General features: G+C 48.6%; 4 non-coding genes and 4 pseudogenes across 4 annotated transcripts; all 8 read left to right on the forward strand.

Annotated features, from left to right (window-relative positions):
• The first annotated feature begins 3,388 nt into the window (after nt 1-3,388).
• LOC120066908 lies at nt 3,389-3,563 on the forward strand (annotated as a pseudogene).
• Nucleotides 3,564-3,917: 354 nt separating this feature from the next.
• On the forward strand, nt 3,918-4,034 carry LOC120066841. Its single transcript, XR_005478823.1, has one exon. It is a non-coding gene; the product is annotated as a U5 spliceosomal RNA (small nuclear RNA).
• Nucleotides 4,035-6,610: 2,576 nt separating this feature from the next.
• Nucleotides 6,611-6,798, forward strand: LOC120066911. The gene has a single exon (XR_005478882.1). It is a non-coding gene; the product is annotated as a U2 spliceosomal RNA (small nuclear RNA).
• A 335-nt stretch (nt 6,799-7,133) lies between these two features.
• On the forward strand, nt 7,134-7,250 carry LOC120066842. The gene has a single exon (XR_005478824.1). It is a non-coding gene; the product is annotated as a U5 spliceosomal RNA (small nuclear RNA).
• Nucleotides 7,251-14,883: 7,633 nt separating this feature from the next.
• On the forward strand, nt 14,884-15,046 carry LOC120066807 (annotated as a pseudogene).
• A 302-nt stretch (nt 15,047-15,348) lies between these two features.
• LOC120066843 lies at nt 15,349-15,465 on the forward strand. Its single transcript, XR_005478825.1, has one exon. It is a non-coding gene; the product is annotated as a U5 spliceosomal RNA (small nuclear RNA).
• An 8,325-nt stretch (nt 15,466-23,790) lies between these two features.
• Nucleotides 23,791-23,966, forward strand: LOC120066913 (annotated as a pseudogene).
• Nucleotides 23,967-24,294: 328 nt separating this feature from the next.
• LOC120066856 lies at nt 24,295-24,402 on the forward strand (annotated as a pseudogene).
• The last annotated feature ends 2,300 nt before the right edge of the window (nt 24,403-26,702 follow it).

Here is a 26,702-nt window from a genome sequence, read left to right on the forward strand (position 1 = left end):
GGTTGAGTTACTGACGTGATCTTCCTGTCTGGGTTGGCGCCCCCCCTTGGTTTGTGCTGTGGTGGAGATCTTTGTGGGCTATACTCGGCCTTGTCTCAGGATTGTAAGTTGGTGGTTGAAGATTTCCCTCTAGTGGTGCGGGGGCTGTGCTTTGGCAAAGTGGGTGGGGTTATATCCTTCCTGTTTGGCCCTGTCCGGGGGTATCTTCGGATGGGGCCACAGTGTCTCCTGACCGCTCCTGTCTCAGCCTCCAGTATTTATGCTGCAGTAGTTTATGTGTCGGGGGGCTAGGGTCAGTTGGTTATACCTGGAGTACTTCTCCTGTCTTATCCAGTGTCCTGTGTGAATTTAAGTATGCTCTCTCTAATTCTCTCGTTCTCTCTTTCTTTCTCTCTCTCTGAGAACCTGAGCCCTAGGACCATACGTCAGGACTACCGGGCATGATGACTCCTTGCTGTCCCCAGTCCGCCTGGCCTTGCTGCTATTCCAGTTTCAACTGTTCTGCCTGCGGTTACGGAACCCCTACCTGTCCCAGACCTGCTGTTTTCAACTCTTAATGATCGGCTATGAAAAGCCAACTGACATTTATTCCTGATTATTATTTGACCATGCTTGTCATTTATGAACATTTTGACAATCTTGGCTCTCTCTAATTTTCTCCTTCTCTCTTTCTTTCTCTCGGAGGACCTGAGCCCTAGGACCATACGTCGGGACTACCGGGCGTGGTGACTCCTTGCTGTCCCCAGTCCGCCTGGCCTTGCTGCTATTCCAGTTTCAGCTGTTCTGCCTGCGGTTATGGAACCGCCACCTGTCCCAGACCTGTTGTTTTTCAACTCTTAATGATCGGCTATGAAAAGCCAACTGAAAATTATTCATGATTATTATTTGACCATGCTTGTCACTTATGAACATTTTTGAACATCTTGGCATAGTTCTGTTATAATCTCCACCCGGCACAGCCAGAAGAGGACTGGCCACCCCTCATAGCCTGGTTCCTCTCTAGGTTTCGGCCTTTCTAGGGAGTTTTTCCTAGCCACCGTGCTTCTACAACTGCATTACTAGCTGCTGGGTTTCTGTACAGCACTTCGAGATATTAGCTGATGTACGAAGGGCTATATAAAATAAACTTGATTGATGGAGGATCAGATCTCCCTAGAAGAGGTTGAGAGAGCCCTCAGGAGGATGGGAAAAGGGAAAGTGCCTGGGATGGATGGGCTGCCAGCTGAGTTTTACCTCAAGTTTTGGGGTATACTTGGACCGGTGGTCCTCGAAGTCTTGAAGGCCATCCTTGAGACGGGGGTCCCGGGGGGATCAATGGCGGTTGGTGTGCTGTCACTTCTTTATAAGAAGGGGGAAGCAACTGACCTCGGCAACTGGCGGCCGTTGACCATGCTGTGTGTAGATTATAAGCTGCTAGCAAAGGTCTTTTGCGCACAGCCCTTCCCTACGTCGTCCATGAGGATCAGACGTGCGGGGTAGAGGGACGCTCTATTAGATGGAACCTACAGTTGATCAGGGACTCCATCGCTTGGGTAGAAGATAGAGGTCTGCCTTTAATGGTAGCAGCGCTTGATCAGGCGAAAGCCTTTGATCGCGTGAATAGATATTTTCTATTCAGAGTGTTAGGTAGATTAGGATTTGGGGAGAAGTTTATAGGATGGATCCGTACATTATATGTCGGAGCGGGGTGCCGGGTAAGCGTAAACAGTCACATGGGTGATGTTTTTGACCTCTCTTCAGGGGTCAGGCAGGGGTGCCCGCTCTCGGCTCTCCTCTTCTTTCTGTACATGGAGCCTCTGGGGGCTGCCATTAGGGCAGACACAGGGGTGGAGGGCTTGTTGATCCCTGGAAGTGGCGGGCTGCGTGTTAAGATGACGCAGTACGCCGACGACACTTCCTTGCTGCTTTGCAAGGACTCGTGCCTGACAAGGTCCCTTGCCATAATTGGGGACTTCACCCGAGCGTCGGGAGCGGTTCTGAATCACGCAAAGTCTTCCGTCAAGTTTTTCGGAAGATGGCGCGGTAGGACGGATGTGCCCGGGGGGTTATCTCTCTGTAACGGGGCTCTGAGGATTCTCGGGGTCCATTTTGAGACCTCCGGCTCAGCGACGCTGAACTGGAACATGGGCATCACAGTGGTACAGAGGAAGCTAGCGATGTGGAGGGCTAGGTCTTTGTCCTTTATAGGCAAGGTCCTGGTTCTCAAGGTGGATGTATTGCCGTCTCTTTTGTATTTGGCATACATCTACCCATTGCCGGCTTGTCTGAGGAGGCCTCTAGTGAGGCTTGTGTTTCAGTTCATGTGGGGTGGCAGGTAAGAGTGGGTTGCCAGGACACGCATGCTCTGTCCCATCGGGGAGGGAGGTAGGGGGGTACCGCATCTCCCCCTCAAGCTGGACGCAATTTTTGTTTCCTTTTTTTGACAGAGCTTGCTCATCCAGTGATACACCCGTCCGGTTACCTCCTGCGGGTGTTCTTCTCGTATCAGGCGAGAAGCGTAATGGTGTGGTCTAACACGGGTCCTCGGGCGCAACAGCTGCCGTGGCACTTTGGCCATGCGGCCAAGTGGTTGCGTGCGCACCCCGAGGTTGAAGTCGCCCGAGTAGGTTTAGACCACAGGCACCTGTACGAGGAGGTCAGACGGGCAGGGAGTCCGGCGCCCGTAGTGGGTATCTCGGAAGTGGTCTGGGAGGGAGTGCAGGCGCGGGGCCTGGACAACAGGCTCAAGGACCTGAATTGGTTGAGCCTCCACAAGTGCTTGCCGGTGCGTTCTGTTATGTACAGGCATAGTTTGGCGCGATCCCCCACCTGTCCAAGATCCTCTTGTGGCAGGGAGGAGACTGTGCGTCATGCCTTTTGGGACTGTGCCTTTGCCGGAGTAGTATGGGCTAGGGCACGGGTTTTGTTAGGGATGGTTAGAGGGGATTTTGTATTGACGTGGGCAAGGTTAGAGAGAGGTGTAGGGAGAGCTAGAGGAACGGATAGGGACAGGTTTCTGCTCTGGCTTCTCATGAGTCTCTTTAAGCGGGGGCTGTGGGAAGCCAGGCAGAACATGGTTAAGACAGGGAGAGATTGGGGGGTGGAAGGGATAGTGAGGAGGGTGGAGGGAGATTTGAGGGGGAGGATGAAGAGGGAGGAGATGAAGTGGGGGCAGCATGCTGCTCGGGAGAGGTGGAAAGGGGGTTTAGGGCTGGGTTTAAATTAGAATTGTAAGAGGATAGATTAGGGACGAGGAGATAGGGAAAGGTAGTTTGTAGGATGACGGGGAGGGAGGATGCTCCCCTGAGTTTTTGTTTTGGGGATTATATTTGTGTTTAAAATTAAAATGCCGATATATGATTTTGATTGGAGATTATGGTTTTGTATTGAACGGGTTTGAATGTAATAAATTATTTTTTCTAAAAAAAAAATCTGTTCTTATCAGTTTAATATCTGATACGTCCCCCATCGGGGGACTACATATTAAATGGATTTTTCGAACAGGGAGTCGGAAATGGGGCTTGCTCCGTCCGCTCCACGCATCGACCCGGTATTGCAGTACCTCCGGGAACGGTGCAACACATTTCTCCCATTGTCAAGGAAAGAAAATACACAAAGCTATGTACACAGCTGGCAGCAGAAGAAGAAGAAGAAGAAGAAGAAAAGGAAAGAAAAAAGAAAAAACATCCAAAGTGAAAGTAGGGCGAAGCGCTCTTCGTGGGTTCCCCCGTTTCCCGCCATTTTACTTAAAAAAAAAAAAAAAAAACGTTGGTCAGGATATTGAGTGAGTGAGTGATTAGTCTGTCGGTCTGTCTGTGACTTTTTACCAACACACAGCCGTGGAAAAGTTGGCAGAGTGGGTTGGGTGACCACCCACCCGCGAGATCCCAGCCTAGTAGTGCACAGTGTGTCTCGGGCCCCGACCTCTGACTTCCATACGACTCTGGTTTCTCTTCATTACGCACAAGCCTTTCGCCTTTTACTAAAGACTTCCGTGGAGAGGAACACTTATGAGTTCAAAGTATTTTTGGAAGGGCTTTGCTTCTGGCAGAGCCCGCTATATCTTGTTTCAAGAGAAATTGACAGAGATGATGACACCCACCGCCGAGACTTTTTGCTCATGCGTTTGACTTCAATCGGACTGACCGGTGTATTTTCCCACTCCAAGTTGTCGCTAAGGGCAATTGAGTTCAAAGAGCTAGTGACTTAAAGACGCATTGGCGACTTGAAAAAAAAACAAAAAACACCCGCATGTCTGTCTGTGGGGGAGGAGGAGGAGGAGCCACCTTTTGCCAAACCGCCAAAGTCTGCCGAGACCCCCGGGTGCCCGGCGGGTGCAGGGGTCCATTTGTAGGTTATCGCTTCTCGGCCTTTTGGCTCAGATCAAGCTTGGTACCGAGGTGCCCCAAAGCCCGCTGAGTCAGAAGGTCGAAGGAAGTCCGGAGGGAGGAAAGTTTATTGTTTTTTTGGTTATTCTCCTTTTTGAAGGATTTGGCAGCGAGAAAACATGGAGAAAAGGGTGATCCTGGGGATTGGATTGGCCAACACGGCGAGATTTGCGTGGAAGGATAAGAAAGTGGAGCAGTTTGAGAGGGAAAAATTTGGGAGGACTATCCTGATGGGAATACTCAAGCTTGGGGTAAAGGATGTTTTCTGTCTCCAGGGAAATCCTTTAGAGGCAGCGTATGATGTGACTTTTTATACGGAGAAGCAACTTGAGGAAACGATGAAGAAGGCAAAGGAGTTGGAGAAGGAAATACCGATGTGTCACTATGAAGTGACAAGTTTGGCAAAGACCAATTTTAGATTGGTGACGGTCACGATGTACAACCCACACGTCAAGGAGGAAGAGGTGAGGACCTTCCTGGGGAGGTATATGGATAGTGTCTCCTCAGGAAGGCTCCTAAAGGACACGCTTGGGTTTTGGACTGGGAAGAGAGGATACCAGGCTCTTCTCAGGGAGGACTCAAAGGGGGAAGGTGGTTACCTCCATCCTCCGGCTATGTTCTCCCTGGGGGCTGACAGGGGGACGTTGTACTATGCACGTCAGCCCCCGTATTGCAGGCGTTGTATGGCCTATGGACATACCTTAGCCTCGTGCAGCACAGGGAAATGTAGGTACTGTGGTTCTGGTGAGCACGAGGCGAGGGACTGTGTTGAGCCGAAGGCATGTCATGGGTGTGGGTCAGTAGCACACCTGTGGCGGGATTGCCCCGCTAGGCAGAGGTCATACGCGTCTGCAGCTGGGGGGAGAGCGAGAGCGGAGGATGGGGGAAGAAGAGGAGAGGAGCAGGAAGAAGGTGGTGGCAGAGGGGGAAGAACTGCACCAAAGGAGCCTGAGAGAGAAGAGGGCCGGGACAGAAGGAGTGGTGGCCGGGACAGAAGGAGTGGTGGCCGGGACAGAAGGAGAGGTGGCCGGGAAAGAAGGAGAGGTGGTCGAGATGGAAGGAGAGGTGGTCGGAACAGAGGGAGAGGAGAGGAAGGAAGCAGAAGTGGAGGATTTGGACATGGGACAAAAAAAAGAACTCCTTGGGATGTTGAGGGAGAGGATAGAGAAGAAGGGGCCGGTGAAGTGCTGGAGGGCAGGGGAATTTGAGAGGGAGAAGATGGAGTTTGAGAAGGAGATTAGGGAGAAGGCTTTGTCTGGGGAGCAAGAGGGTAGGGCCGGGACAGAAGGAGAGGTGGCGGGGACAGAAGGAGAGGTGGCGGGGGCAGAAGGAGAGGTGGCGGGGGCAGAGGAGGTAGATATGGAAGGAGAGAAGAGGAGAGAAAAGGAAGGAGAAGGGGATAGAGGAGGGGGGGGAGGAAAGAGAAGAGATATGACATTAGAGAGGAGGGTTGAGGAGAACAAAAGACTAATCTATGGGAAAATGTTGGAGATGGAGAAGGAGAATGGCCCGATAGAGGGATGGGGGAAGGAGGAATGTGGCCGGGTTTTGGAAATGATTAGGACAGAGGTTGGGGGGATGAGGGAAAGGGATTTTAGGAGGGAGCTTGGAAAGTATGAGAGGGAGTATGGGAAGAAGATGAGGGAGGCGGGTTTTTTTGTGGAGGAGGATAAGGCAGGGGAGAGAAGTGGTCCCTTGGTGCCTGTGCCAAAGAAGATGAGGAAGAAAAAGGTGGAACCTATAGACAGCGGGAGGAGGAGAGGTGGTGGGGAGGGGGGGGGGGGGGAGGGAGAAGTGGCAGGACCTTCGGGCGCTCCCTCTCTTTCTTCTCCTTTCACACCTCTGGAGGAGCTGGATCTCCCGGTGATGGCACTGGGTTGGGAGATGGAGGGAGGGACGGGCTACCTATATGGGGAAGTGAGGTCCCCGGCCAGGGGTCAGGATGAGGAAGGGGTGATGGAATTGAGTGTGGGGCAGGAGTGGGGAGATAGCCCTGAGTGAAATTTTATGGGGGTTTTGTGTGTTTTTGGGCAGTTTAAAGGTGAGAGGGGGAGGGATGCTCCCCTGATTATTAGGTATGGGTTTGGTTTAGGAGGTTTTGAGAAGAGAACCTTTTTGTTGATGGTTAGAATGATATAATTTGAAATTATGTAAGTATGGAAGAGTTGTCGGTATTGAAAGTAATATAGATGATTTGATGTTATTGATGATATCAGCATTGTTGATGGTGTTGTTTATTATGCTTATGTTTTTGAAAAATAATAAAATCTTTTAATAATCTGTTCTTATCAGTTTAATATCTGATACGTCCCCCATCGGGGGACTACATATTAAATGGATTTTTCGAACAGGGAGTCGGAAATGGGGCTTGCTCCGTCCGCTCCACGCATCGACCCGGTATTGCAGTACCTCCGGGAACGGTGCAACACATTTCTCCCGTTGTCAAGGAAAGAAAATACACAAAGCTATGTACACAGCTGGCAGCAGAAGAAGAAGAAGAAGAAGAAAAGGAAAGAAAAAAGAAAAAACATCCAAAGTGAAAGTAGGGCGAAGCGCTCTTCGTGGGTTCCCCCGTTTCCCGCCATTTTACTTTAAAAAAAAAACATTGGTCAGGATAGTGAGTGAGTGAGTGAGTGAGTCTGTGACTTTTTACCCACACACAGCCGTGGAAAAGTTGTCAGAGTGGGTTGGGTGACCACCCACCCGCGAGATCCCAGCCTAGTAGTGCACAGAGTGTGTCTCGGGCCCCGACCTCTGACTTCCATACGACTCTGGTTTCTCTTCATTACGCACAAGCCTTTCGCCTTTTACTAAAGACTTCCGTGGAGAGGAACACTTATGAGTTCAAAGTATTTTTGGAAGGGCTTTGCTTCTGGCAGAGCCCGCTATATCTTGTTTCAAGAGAAATTGACAGAGATGATGACGCCCACCGCCGAGACTTTTTGCTCATGCGTTTGACTTCAATCGGACTGACCGGTGTATTTTTCCACTCCAAGTTGTCGCTAAGGGCAATTGAGTTCAAAGAGCTAGTGACTTAAAGACGCATTGGCGACTTCAAAATAAATAAAAAACACCCGCATCTGTCTGTCTGTCTGTCTGTCGCCAGGGAAAGGTTGGTTGGTTGGTTGGTTGGTTGGGTGGGGGGGGGAGGAGGAGGAGCCACCTTTTGCCAAACCGCCAAAGTCTGCCGAGACCCCCGGGTGCCCGGCGGGTGCAGGGGTCCATTTGTAGGTTATCGCTTCTCGGCCTTTTGGCTCAGATCAAGCTCGGTACTGAGGTGCCCCAGAGCCCGCTGAGTCAAAAGCCGAAGGCCGGAGGGAGTAAGAGGGCGTAAAAGAGATAACCAGTTCTTTTCCCCAGGAATAACGTGGACTACGGGTTTTTTCCTTGAGGAGATGGCCAACAACAGCAGCGCAGGGTCGGTCCCCCGGACTGGACTAAAGAATACTATTCGGTTTGCCTGGAAGAAGGAGGAAGAGGTTCAGATGCCAAGAGATACGTTTGGAAGGACCGTGCTGATGGGGGCCCTGAAACTACGAATCCCAGAGGTGATGTGTCTCCAGGGCAACTCTATTGAGGAGGCATACGACGTGACTCTTCACACAGAAGGTATGTGTGATATGGTGATGGACAGAGCAAAAGCAGCGGCTGGGGAGAGGCCTTTGTCATTCTTTGACATAACGTGCCTGGCAAAGACTAACTTTAGGACGATAAATGTACATATGTACAATCCGCATGTGGCGGACGCAGCGATAGGAGCTTTCCTGGGCCGGTATTGTGATGTAACGTCGGGAGCAAGATATGTGAAGGACTCTTTGGGGTTCTGGAATGGACGCCGTCAGTTCCAGGTACTCCTTAGGCCAGATCAGGGAGGGTTTGACGGTTTTCTCCAACCCCCGGCGTTTTTTTCACTGGGCTCAGACAGGGGGATGCTTTTCTACACCCGTCAACCCCCTTTTTGTAAAAAGTGTAGGGAGTATGGGCACGTCACGGCTGCTTGCAGTACGGGGAGGTGCCGTTTTTGCAAAAAGGCGGAGCATGAGGCAAAGGACTGTAGAGAGCCGAAGGAGTGCCACGGGTGTGGTAGTAAGCTGCATCTGTTCCGGGACTGCCCATCCCGTCAGCAGTCATATGCCGAGGCAGCGGCAGGAAGGAAGGAAGGAGGAGTTTCTGTGGGGGAACAACGGGAGAGAAAAGACCCTGGTTCTAGGGAGAAAGAACCAGAGAGGAAGGAGCAGGAGAGACCATCCTCACCAAAGCCCACTACAAGTGCCATGACCGGGAAGGAGGTGGAATCGGGGCCGTCGGTGAAAGGAGGTGAGGGGTCAGATGTCCAGCAACCGGAGAAGACGCCAGGTGGCGGTTTGGAGGAGATGGGCTCAGCGGTTGGGGCCCTGGAAGAGATGGTGCATAAACTCCCAGGGGTGGTTTTAAGGGCAGAGGAGTGGGCCTTGGACTCCGATGCGCAGCTCATGCCCGGGTTGGAGGGAATGGAACTGTCAGTCGGGGGGGATATACCGGAGCCGGAGCAGCAACCCAAAGTCGGCAAGAAAAAGAGGAATAAGAGGAAGGATGAGGGGCAGAGGGCGGGTAAGCGTCTGATGGGGGAAAAAGACATTGCCGCTGAAGTGGCTCTTCAGTCCTCGCAGGGCTCTTCCCTCCCTTTTCCCCTAGTGGAAATGGACATGTCGCTTTCCCCTCTATCTCTGCCTTTTGGGGATGGAGGGCCGCAGGACTGTTCAGGGAAACCAGAAACATCCATCCCCAACCCTAACCCGGCGTCATGGGAAGATGACAAAGGGGACATAGAGGAAAAGGGAAAAGAGGTATCTCTATTTGGGTACGGGAAGGGGGCCTCATCTGGCGAGGGGAGATTTTTTATTGAATCCCTGTCGGAGGAAATGGAGAAGGGGAGCATCGGGTGAGCCTCCTGTTTTTGTTATTGTTATTAGTAGTTTTGTTTTGATGTATTCATTATGGATAAAATTACTTTTGTTAGTTTAAATGTAAGGGGATTGAGGGATAGGATTAAAAGAAGGGCGGTGTTTAGTTATTTAGAGGGTGTGGGTTTTGATTTCTGTTTTTTACAGGAGGTTCACCTAAGGGATGGAGGGGATGTTGTTAGGTTTAAGAGGGAGTGGGAAAAGGGGGAATCAGTTTGGGGTATAGGGGGGGTTCACTCTTCAGGGGTAGGGATATTATTTGGGAATAGGGAGGTTAAGGTTGAGGATACTTTTGCTGTTATGCAGGGGAGGGTTTTGGGGGTGGATGTCACATTAAGGGATTGTAGATATAGATTAGTTGGGGTGTACAGGCCACAGGTGGCGGCAGACAGGAGGGAGATGGTGGACTGTCTGACGCCCCTGTGTGTCACAAATAGGCAGTTGGTGATAGGGGGAGATTTTAATATAGATTTAGGACTGGGGGGGGATAGCAGTGCAGGTGCCATCACCGGGCTAATGGCTTGCCATGGTCTGGTGGATGGAGGCCTGCACACTACTCCGACACTGGCTGGTCCCACTTGGCGCAGCTCCCGGGGGGTTGAGCGGAGGCTTGATTATATTTTTTTATCCAGGTCTTTGGGTCAGTTGTCTGGTCGGCTGTTGCCTGTGTTCTTTTCAGATCACGACGGGGTGCTCCTGCAGGTGAGTTCTCCAGTCTGCCTCTTCGGTGTCCGGTTACCGAACGCGACAGCACCCGCCCTCAGTGCATTTCAAGTGGAGTCCCTGTGCAGGCACAATATGAGGGTGCTAACGGTGCACATGTTCAACCCATGGGTCACGGAAGAAACATTAGTGTGCTACCTCAGCCGATACGTGACCATCTTGCCAGGAGTGAGTGACATTAAGGACGCCCTTGGCATCTGGACAGGGAAGAGGCAGTTTCGTGTGCTGCTAAAGGAGGACGAGAGCGGCCATGATGGCTACCGCCATCCACCCGCTTCCTTTTCCATCGGAGCAGACAGGGGCTACCTTATGTATGCTGGACAGCCTCGTTTCTGCAGGAAGTGTAGCACCTACGGGCACCTCGCCGATGCCTGCACCCAGACAAGGTGCAGAAACTGTGGGACTCTAGGCCATATAATGAGGGATTGCACCGTGCCCAAGCGCTGTAGTCTGTGCAACTCAGAGGACCACCTGTTCCGTCACTGCCCGAAGGCAGCCCCCTCTTACGCCAGAGCGGGGAGCGGGAAAAGAGCGGAGAGCGAGAAAAGACCAGAGAGTGGGAAAAGACCAGATGAGGGAGAAGCATTGGAACTACGCGCCATTGAGGAGGTGGTGGAGGAGCTGGTGATGGAGAGAGAACTGCGAGGGTCTGAGGAGAGCGGGAGTGAGACGCCATCATCATCCCACGAGGAGAGCGGAGAGACCGACGGGAGTTGGAACAAGCAAGTGGAGGGGGAGAAGAGAGAGCCCACCGCGCCCTCGGCTCCGGAGAGCTGGACAACGGTGAGAGAGAGGAGGAAGTGCTCGGGGAAGAGGAAGCAGATGAGCCCTGTTTCCCCACTCATCAGCATGGAGGCGACGGAGAAGTCCGCTCTGGGGGGAAACCGCTTCAGTTGTTTTGAAAGCGGGAGGTCTGAGGAGAAAGGCGAGGGAAACCCGGGCAGCGCAGAGGAGACTCTGCTTTCCCTGGCAGGCAGCTCCATCGACAGCAGCGGTCTGGCACCCAGCAGTGTTCCAGCACCCACAGAGATGGAGGGGGAGCAGGAGGAAAGGGTTTTCCCGACCACGATCTTTGTGGACAGTCCTCCCGCTGGGGACCACCGTTTCCCGGATAGGCCTCCTAACGAGGAGATGTATTTAAAGTGAGTATGGAAAAATGTCATATTTTAGATAGTTGTCCGTTTCCCTCCTTATCCCATGTCGTCTTTTTTAAACCTAGCTAGCATAAATGTTAGAGGGCTTAGGAACCCAGTTAAAAGGGCGACTGTTTTTTCCCATTTGTCCTCCATTTGCTTCTCTGTGTGTTTTTTACAAGAAGTACATTTAAAAGATCAAAATGACGTGGAGAGGTTTACGCGGGAATGGGTTCAGGGAGAGTCGAGGTGGCGTGTCGGCGGGGTGCATTCAACAGGGGTTGGTGTGCTATGTGGGAATAGGGATTTAGAAATAGTAGGACGTTTTTCGGCTGTACACGGGAGGGTTTTAATAGTAGATATCGATTGGAGGGGTAAATGTTTTAGATTTAATAACGTGTATGCACCATCGACACCCAAGGAAAGGAGGGAAATGCTTAACGACCTAGACGCTATTTTTATGACAAACAGACAGGTGTTTATGGGGGGAGATTTTAATGTATCATACGACCGAGGTAATCTAGGAGGGCATCTTGTAAAAAGTTTAATAGGTAAATATAATTTGGTTGATACTTATAGAGTGGAGCATGCGGATGATACAGGTTTCACTTGGGAAAACAGCAGGGGCGCGAGGAGCCGAATAGATTATCTGTTTGCTCCACGTGGACTCGGTGTGTCCTCTGCGCGCGTCACTCCGGTATTCTATTCAGACCACAGCTGCCTGTCTGTGACAGTAGAATTAAAAACAATTGAATTTGGAAAAGGGTATTGGAAAATTAATAACGGCATTTTACATGACACAACTTTTGAGACAAGATTTAGGTCTTTTTTCCAGGGCTGTGTAAGAATGAAACCGTTTTATTCTACTGTCATAGAGTGGTGGGAGAGCACAAAATTAAGAATCAAGATTTTTATTCAGAATTTTTGCAAAGACAAGTACGTAATACCCACAAAGAATTTTATAAATTGCAGAATGAACTAAAAGATCTACAATCCAAGGTAATTTGAATGGTGGTGGATTAGATAAAGACAAATTGTGTATCCTGCACAAAAAGCAGCATGCCTTTTTTGAAAAGAAAGCTCGAGATTTCATTTTTAAAAGTCAGCAGGATAAATGGGAAAATGATGAGAAGTGCTCTGCATATTTTTTCAAACAAATTAAATCACGGGGAAAGAGGAGGACTATTTCTGCTTTATTGGACCAAGATGGGGAGATGGTTGAGGATGGAGATGGCATGCTTGGTGTCGCTACACATCACTTTTCTCAGCTATTTCAAAAACAAACAATCGATTATGAGAAGGGGACTAAATTTTTAAAATGCGTGGATGTGCAGATACCTTTTGATATTAGAGACCAATTAGAAGGGGAATTGAAATTAGATGAAATTTATATGGCACTGAAGAGCATGAAAGATAACAAAGTACCAGGAGTGGATGGGCTCTCTAAAGAGTTTTACATAGTTTTTTGGGATTTAATTGGATGTCATCTGTTGGAAGTGTTTAGAGATATATTTGGTTTGGAGCATATGGGAGGTTCGATGTGCGAGGGGGTAATCTCTCTACTTTACAAAAAGGGAGACCAAGACATTAGCAAATTGGAGACCTTTAACAATGTTGTGTGTTGACTATAAATTATTAAGCAAAGCCATAACTAATCGCCTATCTTCTGCCATGGCATATGTTGTTGGTTTAGACCAAACATGCGGTGTGGTGGGGAGAAAATTAACCTGGAACTTGCAATTGCACAGAGACGTTCAAGCATATTTAGAGGAAAGGCACCTGCCAGCTATTACTGTGAATTTGGACCAGGAAAAAGCCTTTGACATGGTAAGCCATGAGTTTTTATTTAGAGTTATGGGAAAATTTGGTTTTGGAAATAATTTTATGAAATGGGTAAAAATTCTTTATAGTAATGTGGGTAGCAGGGTAAATATTAATGGGAATATTGGAACTGTTATCAAGCAATTACGAGGTGTCAGACAGGGGGACCCTCTATCTGCTCTATTGTATGTTTTATATATTGAACCTTTCGCATGCGCAATTAGGACAAATTACAACATCAAAGGCATCCGTTTACCCGGAGGGGATATTCTAAAAATGTCGCAATATGCGGACGACACAGTTTTATATTTACAGGACGACCTGAGCTTGAAAGAGTCTATCAAAGTCATTGATGAATTCTCTGTTGCCTCTGGGTCAAAGATAAACAAGAATAAAACAGAAATAAAATATATGGGACAGTGGAAATGGAGAACTGATCAGTTATGTGGTTTGACTGTGTGCACAGGACCAATGGTAGTGCTCGGCATATCATTCGGAAATGAAATTAAAGATGACATGTTTAATTGGAAAGAAAAACTAGTATCGCTTAATAAAAGATTGGGACTGTGGAAAGTGAGGCGACTATCTTTTAGTGGGAAGGTGTTAGTGCTGAAGGCGTACATTCTGCCTTCATAACTTCACCTTGCCTATGTGTTTCCCATGCCGGTGTCTCTCAGAAAAACTTTCATACGGGCACTGTTTAATTTCTTTTGGGGGGGATATGAGTACATCCGTAGAGATCGGATGTACCAGCCTATAGAGGCTGGTGGAAGGGATTTCCCTCATATTCCTCTCAAGCTAGATGCGTTGTTCTATTCAAACGTTTGTTGTCTTTTGCCGTCTTCTGTACACAAATGTCACATTTTAATCAAATTCTGGCTGTCTGTACCGTTAAGGTTCATGGTGGAATGGGATAATAGTAAGCCAAAAGCTGAAAGTATCCCATTACATTTTAAGAAAATAGTGGAATGGGCAAAGAAAACCCCTGTCTGCAAAGTAAAAGAAAACGTAATCAACCACAGATTGCTATACGAGAAATTAATAGAAAATTGTCGTCCTAGAGACCGATTACCAATATCGCCTTCCACCTGGCTACGAACACAATTAAAAGGTTTAGACAACAGACTGAAAGATTTTAATTGGCTTGTTTTACACAGACGTCTTCCGGTCCGATCAACATTATATGATCATAATTTGACCCTGAATAAATTTTGTCCCAGGGACAATTGTTTTGCAATTGAAACAATTCCCCATGTTTTATGGGAATGTTCCTTTGCCAAATTGGTTTGGAGAAAAATTAAACTATTTTTTGAGATTTTAAAAAACATTGATTATGAAGGGGTAGCCAAACTTGAACTAAAAAATGTGGAAAGGGTGCAATTATTAGCATTAGTGACTCTGGTGTCCCTTATCAAGACCAAACTTTGGGAGGCCAGATGTGGTGCGGTCAATGACACCCTCAAGTGGTCACCGACGGGATTAGTTGAATTTATAAAACAGGACATTTGGAAAAGAATACAATTCGAAATAGATAAGTGGGGCATTGTATCAGTGAAACAGAAATGGAAAGGGATTTACCCTTCACTGTAAATGTTTTTAGAGCCATTTGAAATGTAGGCTAAGCCTTTGTACATATTTGATATACACTGAGGTTTATTCAGAATTCACTTTGGTATATGTATATGTTTGTATTTATAGAATTCTTTGTATTGTTTTTTGGAGATTGTTAGAGGCAAGTTAAACTTGAATGTAATAATACTGGTCAGGTTCTGCAGAACAGCACTTTTTTGAGTAGTTTTGCTATTGTTACACTACTTTTGGATACTGTTTTTATGAATCGATGTTATGTAATGCACTGATTTTGTAATTGTATTTCAATGAGAAATGTAAATAAAAATTATTTTCCCCCCCCCCCCAAAAAAAAAAATCTGTTCTTATCAGTTTTTTTATCTGATACGTTAAATGGATTTTTCGAACAGGGAGTCGGAAATGGGGCTTGCTCCGTCCGCTCCACGCATCGACCCGGTATTGCAGTACCTCCGGGAACGGTGCAACACATTTCTCCCGTTGTCAAGGAAAGAAAAAACATCCAAAGTGAAAGTAGGGCGAAGCGCTCTTCGTGGGTTACCCCGTTTCCCGCCATTTTACTTAAAAAAATAAATAAAAAAATAAAACGTTGGTCAGGATAGTGAGTGAGTGAGTGAGTTACTGAGTTAGTCTGTCGGTCTGTCTGTCTGTGACTTTTTACCCACACACAGCCCTGGAAAAGTTGGCAGAGTGGGTTGGGTGACCACCCACCCGCGAGATCCCAGCCTAGTAGTGCACAGAGTGTGTCTCGGGCCCCGACCTCTGACTTCCATACGACTCTGGTTTCTCTTCATTACGCACAAGCCTTTCGCCTTTTACTAAAGACTTCCGTGGAGAGGAACACTTATGAGTTCAAAGTATTTTTGGAAGGGCTTTGCTTCTGGCAGAGCCCGCTATATCTTGTTTCAAGAGAAATTGACAGAGATGATGACGCCCACCGCCGAGACTTATTGCTCATGCGTTTGACTTCAATCGGACTGACCGACCGGTGTATTTTCCCACTCCAAGTTGTCACTAAGGGCAATTGAGTTCAAAGAGCTAGTGACTTAAAGACGCATTGGCGACTTAAAAAAAAACAAAAAAAACACCCGCATGTCTGTCTGTCTGTCTGTCTGTCGCCAGGGAAAGGTTGGTTGCGTGGGGAGGAGGAGGAGCCACCTTTTGCCAAACCGCCAAAGTCTGCCGAGACCCCCGGGTGCCCGGCGGGTGCAGGGGTCCATTTGTGGGTTATCGCTTCTCGGCCTTTTGGCTCAGATCAAGTGTAGTTACTTTGTCAGTGCTGCACTTGATCGGAGAAGCGATCGCAGGCCGGAGGGTGCCCGGGAAATTGTGCTATTTAATTTTGTTAAAATCATTATTTTTTGTTGTTTTGTCTCACCCTTGTCTGTTCTTTTGTCCTGGGTTAGGTGGTGGTTTTGGTGGTGGACTACAGGTGCACCAGCACCTGTAGGGTGAGTTTAAAGGCCCTCTGGTCCTTTTCTTTCTTATTTAATTAAATTTCATTTTCCCCCTTGTTTGTCCTGTTTTGCATCTCTCCACCCCCTTGTATCCTACCCTCCCCCCCCTTCAACTCTTCCTATTGTTTTGAGTTTTGTGCTGTCTGCTAGCCGGAGTGGCTTTCGGGCTTGTGGGCCTGCTAGCTTTAGCTTGGCGTGGCCTGCTAGCCCCCTGGCCCTTTTAGGCGTTGCAGGCTTTGTTTGTTTGACTGTAGTTTTCTTGTTCCTCTTGTATCTTTAGTTTATCCCCCAAACTGCCTTTTGTTTCAATTCCTTGTTGTTTTGTGTTGTCAACTGGGGGACTTTTTGCTGGCTGGCCTGCTAGCTGGTTAGCCTAGCCTGGCCTGCTGGTGAGGCCTGCCAGCCTGCTCGTTCCTCAAGTTTGGCAGGTGTTGTTAGTCAGTGTGCCCCTGTTTGTTTCTCCCCCTTTTCCCTTACCACAATAATTTGTCTCCCCCCCCCTTTTTGGTTTGTGTGCCTGTTTGGTTTTGTTGTAAGGCCTCTTGGCTTGTGGGCCTGCTAGCTGGTAGGCTTAGCCTGGCCTGCTGGTAAGACCTGCAAGCTTCCTAGCCTTTGTTTGGTGTGTGTGGTTTAATTTTTGTCTTTCCCTTTTGTGTCCTTCCCCTTTGTGGAAAAATTATTATTTCAAAAAAAAATCCCCCCCCCTAGTGTTCCTTCCCTTTGTTGATAAGATTAGTTTGGTGCTGTGCTAGATAGGTTGTTGTGTGTCCCGTGGTGCTGGTAGGCCCTGGTTAGCTTAGCCTAGCTGAGCCTGCTAGCATCCTCGGTTGTCTTACACCCCTTCCTCCTAACCCTCTCCCTTCCCCCGCCCCCTGTTCCTTCCCCCTCCCCTTTTTCTCTTTTCACTGGTGTTGGGTTTTAAAGGGAGTGGGCCTCCATCATGTCAGCAGCACAGGCTGGCATGAGGAGGCACCATGCAGTGCGCCTCCTTTTAAAGGAGAAGGGAGGAAAAATAATGGAGTTATCCCGATTAGATTTCTCCACAAAATTCCTCCAAAAGGAACTCGGTTTCCATCCCGCGCAGGTAAACTGCATCTTAGCCCTCCCCTATGGGAAAGGCTTCGATGTCTGTTTTGCCAGCGGCAGCTTCCTGAGGGAGTTCTGGGGGAAACTCCAGAATGCCCTGAACACCCAGGGGTCCCTCACAGCAATGTTTGAGGTGACCAAGCTGACGGATAATAGCATTAAAACCGTTATTATCCGTATGTACAATGAAACCGTACAGCCGGAGGATGTTGCAGTATGGCTGGGCAGGTACTGCAATGTGAAGGGGCCCTGGTCCAGGTGAAAGATCCCGATGGGATCTGGACAGGGGCCTGGAGGGTCACTGTCCAGCAGAGGGAGGACCCTGGGGGCTATGGTGGGTTGAAAGCCATCCCATCCACCATAGTCCTCGGAGAGAACAGGGGCCATGTTCACTACCAGGACCAGCCCAAGCTGTGCCGTAAGTGTGGTGAACATGGCCACCTTGCAGACGCCTGTAAAAAGGTTGTCTGCATGAAGTGCCGGGAGGTGGTTGTGGAGCAGGTGGTGGTGGTGGAGGAGACAGTGGTGGAGGCGGTGGCTGTAGTAGAGGGCGCGGAAGGTGCAGTGGTGGAAGAAGTGGGAGGAGAGGACAAAACCCTCCCCACCCCAATCCCCCTGCCCCAGACTAAGGTGACCCCTGAAGGAGAAAGGGCCGAGAAAGACGGCCCCGGAGAGGTCTTGAGTGAGAGCTCCCCAAGTGGGTCAGACAGTATGGAGACGGTGTCAGAAGGCACGGGAGAGGGAGGGGAGATTCTGGAGGAACACCTCCCCCCACGAAAAAGAAATGCAGAGGAGCTCTCTGACCCCGAACAGGGTGAGGAAAAAAAAGGAAAGGTGGAGTGGGAGAGCTCCCAGGGGGAGGAAGAACCCAGGACCTTCCCCTCCAACTCCCCCAATCAAATCTCCTTTTTAAGTCCTGTTTTAACCTCCTCTCCCTGCCACCCCCCCTTACCCCGGAGGGAGAGAGAGAATTCCCTGGAAAAGTAGCCCCCTTTTAACTGTTCAATGCCTTCTTTTCTTTTAGCACTGTTTTAACTCACCCCTTTTATGGCTTTTAAAATCACCACTATAAACGTGAGGAGCGTAAAAACAGTAACAAGAGCACAGTCGGTTTTATCCTTTTTAGAAAGGTTTAACTCTGACGTGTTTTTATTACAGGAGTGTGGTCTACCCTTTTTATCCTCTTACAGGAAATGGGAGGACAAGTGGCAGCACGGGCCCTCCATTTGGAGTGGTTCCAATTTTAACAAGAACGACGGTGTTGCCATTTTAATCAAGACCCCACAGGTGGTGGTGAAGGGGAGCACGGTGGTGGTAGGCGGGCGTGCTCTTTTAGCCAATTGTACTTTTATGGGGAGGGATTTTAAAGTGCTAAATGTGTATGGTTTTAACGACAAACATGACCGGTGCGCACTTTTAGAAGACCTGCACTCCCACATGCTAGGGAGGGATCCTCTAGTGGTGGGTGGGGATTTTAATTGTGTTTTAAGTAGAGCAGACAGGAGAGGGGCAGGAGAGGATTTTAAGGTAGACAGGTCAAGTGTTTTATTGCAAGGGCTGTGCAGGGATTTCAAACTGACTGACTGTTTTAAAACCCTGCATCCAAGAGAGGAGGGCTTCACCTGGACCAGTGGTGATGGCACCAGAGCCTCTCGCATTGATTATCTGTTTATCCGGGACTGTCCCCCAACTGATGCTAGAATAACCCCTGCTTTCTTCTCAGATCACGTAATGCTGACGTGCACCCTTTTACTAACTTCGGGTGTGACTGTGGGAAGAGGGCCCTGGAAATTGAACTGTTCCCTTTTAGAAGATGATAGAGTAGTTAGTCAGTACCGGGAGCAGTTCAGCCAGTGGCAGACGCTACAGGACTTCTTTGACACACGAGCACAGTGGTGGGAAATGGTGAAGGGAAGGACGAGGACCTTCTTTAGAGAGATAGGAAAGAAAAAAAGCAGAGAAAAAGACAGACGCATGGTGGGACTGCAAAAGCGACTGGAAAGGTATTTTAATTTATGCCAACAGGGCCTTGATTTTAACCAAGAAATCCAAGAAGTAAAGAAGGAAATGGCATTTTTAGCAGAACAGAAAAGCAAGGGGGTTATTTTAAGAAGTAAAGAAAGGGAATTAGAAGAGGGGGAGAAGTGCACCAGGTACTTTTTTAAGAAAATAGTTAGTAAGGGTAGGACAATAACAGGGTTAAAAAACAAGGATGGGGTTTTAAAAACAGACACAGAAGGAATAAAGGAAGTGGTCGAGGATTTTTACGGGGAACTGTTTGGGGTAAAAGAAGTATGTGACGAAACAATGGGGGACCTTTTAACATACATTGACAAGACCTTACCCAACACAGACGACCTGACAAAAGACCTGACGAGGACAGAAATTGATCAAGGACTGAAACGTTTTAAAAGGGGTAAATCACCGGGGGAGGACGGCCTCCCTTTGGAGTTTTATCTGACCTTTTGGGATGTTTTAGCCGACGAACTTCTGACTGTTTTTACTGACTTTGAACATCTGGACAGACTACATGACAGTTTTAGAGTGGGGATCGTGACTCTTTTATATAAGAAAAACGACAGGACTGACCTGAAGAACTGGAGACCGATTACCCTTTTAAACTTTGATTGTAAACTTTTTACTAAGGTTTTAACACTCAGAATGTCTTCTGTTTTAGGGGAGGTGATCCACCCGGACCAAACCTGTGCCGTTCCCGGAAGGAAGATCACGGACAGCCTGATACTGATCCGAGATGCCATCTGTTATGCGAGAGACAGAAACATGCGGCTTGTAGTCCTAAATTTAGATTTTGAAAAAGCCTTTGATCGGGTCTCGCACCAGTACCTCTTTAAGGTACTGCAAAAAATGGGTTTTCCGGACAGGTTTTTAGCTTGGGTGGGACTGCTGTACGGGGACATCACCAGCAAAATCCTTGTAAATGGGCATCTGTCAAAAGCAGTGGGAGTACACTGCGGCGTCCGTCAGGGCTGTCCATTATCTCCTCTTCTGTTCGTGGCCTGCATTGAACCACTGGCACAGGTCTTGAGAAGGGACCAACGGATCAGTGGGGTGGGTATCCCGGGGAGTGGGGGGATGACCGCCAAGTGCGTTTTTTACATGGACGACGTCAACATTTTATGTACCGACCTTTTATCCGTCGACAGGACCCTGGACAGGACCGACTGGTACGGACGAGCCTCTGGGGCGAGACTGAACAGAGACAAGACAGACAAGACCCAGACTTGACCAGACTACCACTGACGGTCAAAACGACGGACATAAGGGTACTGGGGGTAAAGTTTGACCGGGAGGGAGGAGGGAGCGGCAACTGGAGTGGGATCCTGGGGACAGTAAGACAGAGACTGGGTTTTTGGGGACTACGACAGCTGACTTTTGAGGGCAAGGTTTTAATCATTAAAGCTGTGATTTTACCTGTGCTTTTATTAACTTCTTGCGAATATATTGGGGTGCTGTTTCGACTTAGCATATATTCGTCTCCAAATTAAACTTTCTAGTACTCAATTCTTGCTCGTACAATATGCATATTATTGTTATTATTGGATAGAAAACATTCTCTAGTTTCTATAACCGTTGGAATTATGTCTCTGAGTGGAACAGAACTCATTCTACAGCACTTTTCCTGACAGGGAGTGAGATTTCAGAAATCTTGGCCTCTGGTCCCAGGTCAGTTTTAATGTCCCTGTGAATCCTATGGGGCTACAAACACTGCCTACGCCTTCCTCTAGATGTCAGTAAGTGGTGACAATTTGAATGGAGTCGATTGCGCAATCAGGGACTTTATAAAAGACAGAAAGGCGGAAGGAGCTTTCTTTTCTTCAATGCGCTCGACGCACGATGGACGTCGGACTGGCCTCTTTCCAAGCTTTGGTTTAGCCAGTAATATATCGCCGGTCATGTTTTTACTCGTTATAGGTGTTAAAAACATCATAAGGTAGTTAATTTAAACCGTTTTATAGCAATTTATATCCGTTTAGTGCGATTTTGAGGCATTTCTTTGTGACGCACTTTGAAGAGTTGGACACTTTTCCTGTAGATGCCGAACGTTAGTGGCCATTTCGACGGGACAAGAGGACATCTTTCGACCAAAAGACGATTAGACCGGAGAAAGGATACATTGCCCAAGATTCTGATGGAAGATCAGCTCATAGTAAGAACTATTTATGATGATAAATCGTTGTTCTGTAGAAAAATGTTAAACGCATATTCCGCCATTTTCTTTGGGGTAGCTTCGCTTTGGCGCACCCGGTATTGCACAGTAAGGATAATTTAAAAAATGTAATTCAGCGATTGCATTAAGAACTAAATTGTCTTTCAATAGCTGTCCACCCTGTATTTTTTTGTCAAGTTTATGAATATTTATTCATTAGACTAGATCACTGTCCAATATGGCGCCCGACATTTTCAGGCCAGTTTTGCTACTATTCTCATTGTATAACCACGGTTTTTTGTGGCTAAATATGCACATTTTCGAACAAACTCTATATGTATGTTGTAATATGATGTTACAGGAGTGTCATCGGAAGAATTCTGAGAAGGTTAGTGAAAAAATTAATACATTTTGGTGGTGATAATGCAATCGCTCTTTTTGCCTTGAATCAATGCTCGGGTAACGTTTGCACATGTGGTATGCTAATATAACGATTTATTGTGTTTTCGCTGTAAAACACTTAGAAAATCTGAAATATTGTCTGAATTCACAAGATCTGTGTCTTTCCATTGCTGTGAGCTGTGTATTTTTAAGAAATGTTTTATGATTAGTAATTAGGTAATACACGTTGCTCTCTGTAGTAATTCTAGTCGCTTTGGGGAGATTTGTGATGGTGGCTGCAATGGCAAACTATGATTTATACCTGAAATATGCACATTTTTCTAACAAAACCTATGCTATACAATAAATATGTTATCAGACTGTCATCTGATGAAGTTTTTTCTTGGTTAGTGGCTATTTATATCTTTATTTGGTCAAATTGGTGATAGCTGGTGATGGAGTGAAAAAATAGTGGAGTAAGAAAAATGGTGTCTTTTGCTAACGTGGTTAGCTAATAGATTTACATATTGTGTCTTCCCTGTAAAACATTTTAAAAATCAGAAATGATGGCTTTATTCACAAGATCTGTATCTTTCATTTGGTGTCTTGGACTTGTGATTTAATGATATTTAGATGCTACTATTTACTTGTGACGCTATGCTAGCTATGCTAGTCAGTGGGGGGTGGTGGGGGGTGCTCCCGGATCCGGGTTTGGGAGGTGTTAGAGGTTAATCAGTTCTGTTTTTATCCCCCCACGGAGTATTTTAGCCCTGGTGCGGATGCTCTTTTACTTTCTGTGGGGAAGCAAGTGGGAGAGGCTGAGGGAGGTGGTCAAGAGGCCCAGGTCCAAGGGGGGGAAAGGCTTGCCTGACCTCTACTTGTTCCTGGGCAGCCGCTATACAGCGTTACATCTCACTCTTGCCACCTCCCCGGTCAACAACAAGACCCAGGCCCTCGCACGGTTCTGGCTAGGATCTTACCTCAGGACCCTGAGGCTGATCCCAGTAGACCTGCGAGCCCCAGTCTCTTTCCTGCTACCCACACACTACATCCAGCTCCAGAAGTTTTTAAGACATTTTAAACTGGAAAAAGAAGCAGTCACGGTTTTAACTAAACACCGCTCTCTTCTCTCTCTTGTGCAGGATCGGGAACCAGTGTGTCCAGTACGCGGGCTTGCTATAGGCGAGCCTACAACGGTTTGGCGTAACGTGGCCCATCCTGCTCTCCTGAATCGGCACCGGGACCTGTCCTGGATGGTCGCCCACGAGATCCTCCCGGTCAGGGCCGTTATGCACTCACGGGGCATGGCAAGGACATCCGCGTGCCCCCGACCAGGCTGCGGCCAAGAGGAGTCGGTGAGGCACCTGCTCTATGAGTACAGAGCCGCCAGGGACCTGTGGAAGGAAGCAGGCCCCCTGATCACCCCGTGTCTGCCAGCAGGGGAGGATCTAACGCCTCAGCTCGTGCTGTATGGGGTGGGCCAAAGGCCTATTCCATCGAAGGCCTTCACCAAGCTCTGGCCCACCCTCACGTGCCTGAAGGACGCCCTGTGGTCCTCCCGTAACCTGCTGGTAGCAAAAAGCGTAGAGACCACCCCCCAGGCAGTGGCCATGATAGCCACGGAAGCCCTGGGGTGGTACGGAAGGAAGGGGGCCTCGACCCGAGACGAAGGGTCCCCCACAACACCCTAGGTCCCAGCGGCCACGGCCTGACAGCGCTGCGGCGCCTAGGGGAGGGATCTCCTCTGGGCCCCGAAGGACGGGACGGTAGTTTATCCAGAGGAGCAGGATGAGGCGAGTTTGATAAGGACTCACCCCGCTCCTGTACAAAGGACCGAAGACAGCTTTTTAACAAAGTGACTTTTTAACATGTTTTTCATGTCTTAAAAACGTTTTACCTTGTTTAAATCATTAGTACACATTTTAAATGGCTTTTACAGATTTGATGTTTTTACAAGGAAAGTACTTTTATTCATGGTTGTTTTCATTGCTTTTAACAACATGTACTTTTTACCCAATTTAAATGTAACTTTCAAATGCTGTGTTTTTACGCCTTATTGCCGTTTTTATGTGTATAAATGATGTAAAAAATGTATGAGCTGTTTTTAAAAGGAAATGTGTCAATAAAACTTTTTCCAAAAGAAAAAATCTGTTCTTATCAGTTTAATATCTGATACGTCCCCCATCGGGGGACTACATATTAAATGGATTTTTCGAACAGGGAGTCGGAAATGGGGCTTGCTCCGTCCGCTCCACGCATCGACCCGGTATTGCAGTACCTCCGGGAACGGTGCAACACATTTCTCCCGTTGTCAAGGACAAAAAAAAGACACAAAGCTATCTAAACAGCTAGCTAGCTAGCAGCAGAAGGAAAGGAAGAAACATCCAAAGTGAAAGTAGGGCGAAGCGCTCTTCGTGGGTTCCCCCGTTTCCCGCCATTTTACTTAAAAAAAATAAATAAAAAAAAAGAATGTTGGTCAGGATAGTGAGTGAGTGTCTGTCTGTCTGTCTGTGTCTGTGTCTGTCTGTGACTTTTTACCCACTGGCAGAGTGGGTTGGGTGACCACCCGCGAGGTCCCGGCCTAGAGTGCACAGAGTGTGTCTCGGGCCCCGACCTCTGACTTCCATACGACTCTGGTTTCTCTTCATTACGCACAAGCCTCTCACCTTTTACTAAAGACTTCCGTGGAGAGGAACACTCACGTAATTTTGGAAGGGCTTTGCTTCTGGCAGAGCCCGCTATATCTTGTTTCAAGAGAAAGTGACAGAGATGATGACGCCTCCGCCGCAGAGACTTTTTGCTCATGCGTTTGACTTAGAATCGGACCGGTGTATTTTTCCACTCAAAGTAGTCGCTAAGGGCAATTGAGTTCAAGCCCGACGACTGGCGTATTTGCCGGGCTTTGAACAAATAGTCGTCGCACTAGGCGTAAACAGCTAGTGACTTCAAGACACATTGGCGACTTAAAAAAAACACCCGCCTGTCTGTCGCCAGGGAAGGGGTGGGGGGGGGAGGAGGAGGAGCCACCTTTTGCCAAATCGCCAAAGTCTGCCGAGACCCCCGGGTGCCCGGCAGGTGCAGGGGTCCATTTGTGGGTTATCGCTTCTCGGCCTTTTGGCTCAGATCAAGCTCGGTACCGAGGTGCCCCAAAGCCCGCTGAGTCAGAAGGTCGAAGGAAGCCCGGAGGGAGGAAAGTTTATTGTTTTTTGGTGTTCTGCATTTTGGAAGATAGTTGGTATGGAAAATATGGAGAAAAGGGGGATTCCGGGGATTGGATTGGCCAACACGGTGCGTTTTGCATGGAGGCATAAGGAGGTTGAGCAAGTCGGGAGAGATACTTTTGCAAGAACAATACTGATGGGAGCCCTGAAGTTGACGGTGGGGGATGTCCTCTGTTTTCAGGATAACCCGATAGAGAGCGCATGACGTAACATTTTATACTGAAAAGAAGCATGATGAAATCATGAAGAGGGTGAAGGAACTGAAAGAAGAGAGGCCGATGTGCATGTATGAATTTACGAGCTTGGCGAAGAACAGTTTCAGGCTGGTGACGGTGACAATGTACAATCCTCATGTAAAGGACGAGGAGGTGAGGGCATTTCTGGGGAGGTTTATGGACAGGGTATCCTCAGCTAGGCTCCTCAGAGACTCCTTGGATTTCTGGACAGGGAAGAGAGGATTTCAGGCCCTCCTCAGGGAGGACCCAAATGGACAGGGTGGTTACCTCCATCCTCCGGCAATGTTCTCCCTGGGGGCTGACAGGGGGACGTTGTTTTATGCACGTCAGCCCCCGTTTTGCAGGCGATGTATGGCCTATGGCCACATCTTCGCCTCGTGTAGCACAAGGAGGTGCAGATTTTGTGGGTCTGTAGAGCACGAGGCGAAGGATTGTAGTGAGCCTAAGGCGTGCCACGGGTGTGGCTCGGTGGCACACCTGTGGCGAGACTGCCCGGCTAGGCAGAGGTCATACGCGTCTGCAGCTGGGGGGGGGAGCGAGAGCGGGGGATGGCGGTAGAAGAGGAGAGGAGCAGGAAGAAGGAGGTGGCACAGGCGGGAAGACTGCACCGAAGGAAGGAGAGAGAGAAGAAAAAGAAGAGGAGAGGGCCGGGACAGAAGGAGAGGTGGCCGGGACAGAAGGAGAGGTGGTCGAGACAGAGGGAGAGGAGGGGAAGGAAGCAGAAGTGGAGGAGTTGGACATGGGACAGAATCAGATACTCCTCGGGATGTTGAAGGAGAGGATAAGGGTGAAGGGGCCGGTGAAGTGCTGGAGGGCAGGGGAATTTGAGAGGGTATTGATGGTGTTTGAGAAGGAGATTAGGGAGAAGGGTTTGTCTGGGGAGAAGGATGGAAGGGCCGGGACAGAAGGAAAGGTGGCCGGGACAGAAGTAGAGGTGGTTGAGATGGAAGGCGAGGTGGTCGGGACGGAGGGAGAGGTGGTCGGGACAGAGGGGGAGGAGGGGAAGGAGGCAAAAGGAGAGGAAAGGAAGGAGAAGGGGATAGAGGAGGAGGGGGGAGTGGAGAAACTAGATAGGACAGTAGAGAGGAAGGTGGAGGAGGGAAAAATAATAATCTTTGGGAAAATGTTAGAAATGGCGAAGGAAAGAGGGCCGCTGAAGGGATGGGGGGAAGGGGAATGTGACCGGGTGTTTTTAGAGTTCCAGAAGGAGGTTTGGGAGATGGGGGAAGGGAAATTTAAGAGGGAGCAGGAAAAATATGAGAAAGAATTTGGAGAGAAGATGAGGGAGAAGGGGTTGTACGAGGAGGAGGATAGGGCAGGGGAGAAGAAAAACCCCGTGGTGACGTTGCAAAAGAAAAAGAAGAAGAAAAAGGTGGAACCTTTAGAAAGCGGGAGGAAGAGAGGTGGTGAGAGAGGGGGGGAGGTGGCGGGGCCTTCGTGGGCTCCCGCTCCTTCATCTTCTTTCGCACCCCTGGAGGAGCTGGACCTCCCGGTGTTGGCACTGGGGTGGGAGATGGAGGGAGGGACAGGCTACCTGTATGGGGACGTGGGGTCCCCGGTCAGTAGTCTGGGTGATGAG

This window comes from Salvelinus namaycush, chromosome 21 (assembly GCF_016432855.1).
Source record: "Salvelinus namaycush isolate Seneca chromosome 21, SaNama_1.0, whole genome shotgun sequence".
NCBI classification, from domain to species: domain Eukaryota; kingdom Metazoa; phylum Chordata; class Actinopteri; order Salmoniformes; family Salmonidae; genus Salvelinus; species Salvelinus namaycush.